Genomic DNA, 5188 nt, shown 5'->3' with positions numbered 1-5188 from the left:
GCGCAGCTCCAGCAAGAACTGCAAAGACCTGGGCTGCAACAGGACAGTACCTGTGAGAAACTGTAAAGTTACTTTCACGGCCGCCTGTACAAAACCAGAAGCAAGATCGGGGCTTTCGCCCACAATGTACCTCCCTGCGTCTCCAGTGACATCGCACGGATGAATCATAGAATCCTAGAGTTGGAAAAGACCTCAGGAGTCATCAAGTCCAGCCCCCTGCCCAAGGCAGGACCAATCCCAACTCAATCATCCCAGCCAGGGCTTTGTCAAACGGAGACTTAAAAACCTCTAGGGATGGAGATTCCACCACCTCCCTAGGGAACCCAGCCCAGCGCTTCACCACCCTGCTAGGGAAATAGTTTTTCTTAATATCCAACCTAGACCTCCCCCGCTGTAACCTGAGACCACTGTTCCGTGTTCTGCCATCCCTCACTACTGAGAACAGCCTCTCTCCATCCTCTTTGGAACCTCCCTTCAGGAAGTTGAACGCGGCTATCAAATCCCCCGTCACTCTTTGCTTCTGCAGGCTAAACAAACCCAAATCCCCCAATTTCTCCTCATAGGTCATGTGCTCCATACCCCGAATCATTTTGGTCAAGCTCCCCTGGACCCCCTCCAATGCGTCCCCATCCTTCCTGTAGTTGGGGGCCCAGAACTGGACACAATACTCCAGATGTGGCCTCACCAGAGCCGAATAAAGGGGAATAATCACTTCTCTGGATCTGCAGGCAATGCTCCTCCTAATGCCCCCTAATATGCCATTAGCCTTCTTGGCTACAAGGCCACCCTGTTGACTCATCTCCGGCTTCTCATCCACTGGAATCCCCAGGTCCTTTTCTGCTGAACTGCTGCTTAGCCAGTCGGTCCCCAGCCTGTAACAATGCTTGAAGCAATCAGATGACAAGAGAAGAATTAAGGATCCGGGGGGAGGGGGGGAGGAGGGGGGGACTGTACTGGGTCTGAGGGATTTGGGGCACATTCATGTCAACGGGGCTGGTGACAGACGTTGTCGGGCCCTGGGTAATGTATGGGAGGGGGTCGGCTCAAGACCCCCTCAAAGGGGCAAGGCTCTAGACCCCCTCAAAGGGGCAAAGCTAAAGGTAGAAGGGGCAAGGCGAGGGCCAATCAGGCCTTAGCGCCACCCACCTTGCACCAGACAGAGCTCTAGGATTGATTTCATTTGCCCGGGTCTCTGGCAGTGGCGGCTGCCATAATAGTCGATACAGTGACCCAGAGGCCTGGACCCTTTTAAATCATCAGCTCCCGAGACAACTGCCCCCTTTGCCTCTCCCCCTCCCCATCCGTGGCCCCTGTCTGTGGGGCTTCAGACCCTGGTGGTCAAAGTATTTTGGTCTGGTTAGTACAGCAGGGGACAGGGAGTTGGGACATACGGGTCCTATTCCTAGCGCTGCCACTGGCTTGCTGTGTTTTTGAACAAGCTGCTCCTCCTTTTTGGGACTCAGTTGCCTCTGTAGTAAGTTGCGGGTTGGTAACATAAAATCAGCAGGCCCGAATAAAGGCCGGTAACATAAAAACAGCAACAGGCCTGAAATCTAGGAAGCAAGACTTTGGCTCAGTGGAACCGCAGGCAGGAAAGAGAAATAGTATAAGCCAGATCAAGCATAAAGGTCCAGGCACAGGTACCAAGCACATTTATAGAATCCTAGGGCTGGAAGAGACCTCAGGAGTCAACAAAAAATCCTCATTAAAAAAAAATTGTTTGGTGTTCCTCGGTCTTAAAAAGTTTAAGAAACACTCGTCTAGACAGTACTGGGTCCTGCCATGAGGGCAGGGGGCTGGACTCGACCTCTCGAGGTCCCTTCCTGCCAGCTACATGTGGCAATGAAACGGTAACTCGAACTAAGTCCTTAGTTCGAATTAACTGTTACATCTCATTCTATAGCTGCGCGGCTAGTGGAATTTCAAAATGGCGACCGGACGGGAACATGCAAATAAAGCCTGGGCTATTGAAATCCCGGGCTTCATTTACAACTCCGGTTGCCTGCTTTGCCTACCTAGCTTAAATTAACGAGCTAATGTAGACATACCCTTATTGACTAATTGAGTAGTCGATGGAAATTCCACCAACTACTGGATTAGCTGATTAAGCGCAATTTAACATCCCTCGGTTGAGCTACCACATATGTTTTAGAAAGACATCCAATCTTTATGGCTTGTGTGTAGTTCAACGCATTAAATTCCAAGCAGGTTGCTGAAGTTTCTTTTTTTCATCATGATTGGCAATTTGACCAGCCTTATACAGTAATGGATCTTTACCATTCCTCTGATTTCTTTTGTTCCCGATATATTTAAACATTTCCTAATTATCCTTTATGTTACTGGTTATAGATTTTTTCCCCCAATTTTAGCTTCTCCTATCAACTGTTTGCTTTTTCATAACTCGCATCCTCCCTTTTTTCCCATTTGCTTTATATTTTTTTCTTGTGGTGTTTATGACAAAAACTAAAACATAGGACATAAACTTTGAGTCCTATTTATAGTACTTTAGGTTGGTTTAATGGAAAAATGGGTTGATACAGAGTAAATTGGAGTTCAAAATAACCCTTTCTCGGGCAATTTTTCTCTCGAAAGCCTCACCTTTTTCAGCCTCCTTCCACTAACTTCTGATTTTAAATGTCTGGATTGTTAGACATGTGCTCAGGAAACCTTACCTGTCACTAAACATAGATTTTGTTTGTGTTAATTATAGATATGAATGGAGCTAGTTAATCCCTGTTGTAAGATTCCAGTGGAGCCAAAGAAAGTAAACAAGTAACTAATTTGGGTCAATCTTTCTACTTGACAGTCCCTAGGAATCTACCGTTTCAACATTTCCTGGGAACAGAAACACAAGTTAGAACAGTGATAGAAATGTAGCCGTGTTAGTCTGGTGTAGCTGAAACGAAATACAGGACTATGTAGCACTTTAAAGACTAACAAGATGGTTTATTAGATGATGAGCTTTCGTGGGCCAGACCCACTTCCTCAGATCAAATAGTGGATCTGAGGAAGTGGGTCTGGCCCACGAAAGCTCATCATCTAATAAATCATCTTGTTAGTCTTTAAAGTGCTACACAGTCCTGTATTTTGTTACAAGTTAAAACACTCATTAATTTTGGCTTCATTCAGCTTTCCCTTCGAACAAATTAAAAACATAGTTGATAAGTGGCAAAGTTGGTGCATGGGAGTGAAGGACACGTTAGCTCATTATGCCTACACAGGGGGATGTCACACTGGTCTGACCAGTTCCAAGGACAGTTGGGCTGCCATAGAAAGGGATGCGGAGCTGCTCTTCAGGAGCTCCATGGATTGGACCTATACTGCTGTTGAAGGAATTGGGGCTCTCAAATAAAAGAAGTCCCTTGCCTTAGAATCATAGAATCCCAGGGCTGGAAGAGACCTCAGGAGTCATCGAGTGCAGCCCCCTGCCCAAAAGCAGGACCAATCCCAACTCAATCATCCCAACCAGGTCTGTGTCAAACCAGGACTTAAAAACCTCTAGGGATGGAGATTCCACCATCTCCCTAGTTAGCCCATTCCAGTGCTTCCCCATTCTCTTAGGGAAAGAGTTTTTCCTAATATCCAACCTACACCTCCCCCACTGCACCTTGAGACCATCACTCCTCGTTCTGCCATCGTCACCACTGTGAACAGCCTCTCTCCATCCTCTTTGGAACCTCCCTTCAGATAGTTAAAGGCTGCTATCAAATCCCCCGTCATTCTTCTGCAGACTAAACAAGCCCAACTCCCTCAGCCTCTCCTAAGTCATGTGCTCCAGCCTCCTAATAATTTTTGTTGCCCTCCACTGGACCCTCTCCAATGCGTCCACATCCTTCCTGTAGTGGGGGGCCCAGAACTGGACACAATACTCCAGACGTGGCCTCACCACATCCCAATAAAGGGGAATAATCACTTCCCTAGATCTGCTGGCAATGTTCCTCCTAATGCACCCTAATATGCCATTAGCCTTCTTGGCTACAAGGGCACACTGTTGACTCATCTCCAGCTTCTCATCCACTGTAACCCCCAGGTCCTTTTCTGCAGAACTGCTACTTAGCCAGTCGGTCCCAGCCTATAACAATTCTTGGGATTCTTCCATTCAAGTGCAGGACTCTGCACTTGTCCTTGTTGAACCTCATCAGATTTCTTTTGGCCCAATCCTCCAATATGTCTTGGACACTCTGCACCATATACCCTACCCTCCAATGTATCTACCTTTCCCCCTAGCTTAGTGACATAGGCAAACTTGCTGAGGGTGCAATCCATCCCCTCATCCAGTCATTAATAAAGATGTTGAACAAAACCGACCGTAGAACCGGTCTTTGAGGTACTCTGCTTGAAACTGACCGCCAGTCCGACATCGAGCTGTTGATCACTACCCATTGAGCCCAACAGTCTAGCCCGATTTCTATCCATCTTACAGTCCATTAATCCAATCCATACTTCCTTAACTTGCTGGCAAGAATAAGTCCAGGTATATCACATCCACTGAATTCCCCATGTCCACAGAGCCAGTTACCTCGTCATAGAAAGCAATCAGGTTCGTCAAGCATGACTTGCCCTTGGTGAATCCATGCTGACTGCTCCTGATCCCTTTCCTTATTCTAAGTGCTTCAAAATGGATTCCTTGAGGATCCCCTCCATGATTTTTCCGGGGAGTGAGGTAAGGCTGACCGGTCTGTAGTTCTGTGGATTGTCCTAAGGAACATCTTGGTACCATTTACCTCCCACAAATAAAGTACATACCGACCTATGTTCAGGACCAGGTCAAAGTTGACAGCATAACAGATAGTAAGTTGACAGTATGAAGACTAGGAAGTAAGCCCCCTTCTGCAAGGTAAGGGACGGTAACCAGGTAACAGGGGGTAGCAACCTGATACATCAGGAATGTATAAAAGTTCACCTCAAATGGTGTTCACCAGCTGACTGTGTGGGGGCACTGGATGGTGCTCAGTGGGTGTTAGGACATTGCCACGGCTTCCATAAAGTGTAGCGGCGCAGCGCTGAGTCTGTTCGCTGGCAACTATTATTGCATGTTGTTACGCAAAAAATCTGCTTGGGCGATTTCGAATCTTATCTGGTTTGTGGTCTCTGGGGACTCTGGGCACGGAGATCACATCCAGCGATAGTGACTCGGCTCTGCAACTTTAGCGAAGAGCCAGGTGGCTTGTACCTCATGCAGTAGAGA

The sequence above is a fragment of the Pelodiscus sinensis genome, unplaced genomic scaffold, assembly GCF_049634645.1.
Source record: "Pelodiscus sinensis isolate JC-2024 unplaced genomic scaffold, ASM4963464v1 ctg36, whole genome shotgun sequence".
In the NCBI taxonomy this organism is placed as follows: Eukaryota; Metazoa; Chordata; order Testudines; family Trionychidae; genus Pelodiscus; species Pelodiscus sinensis.
Note: the sequence above shows the minus strand (reverse complement) of the source record.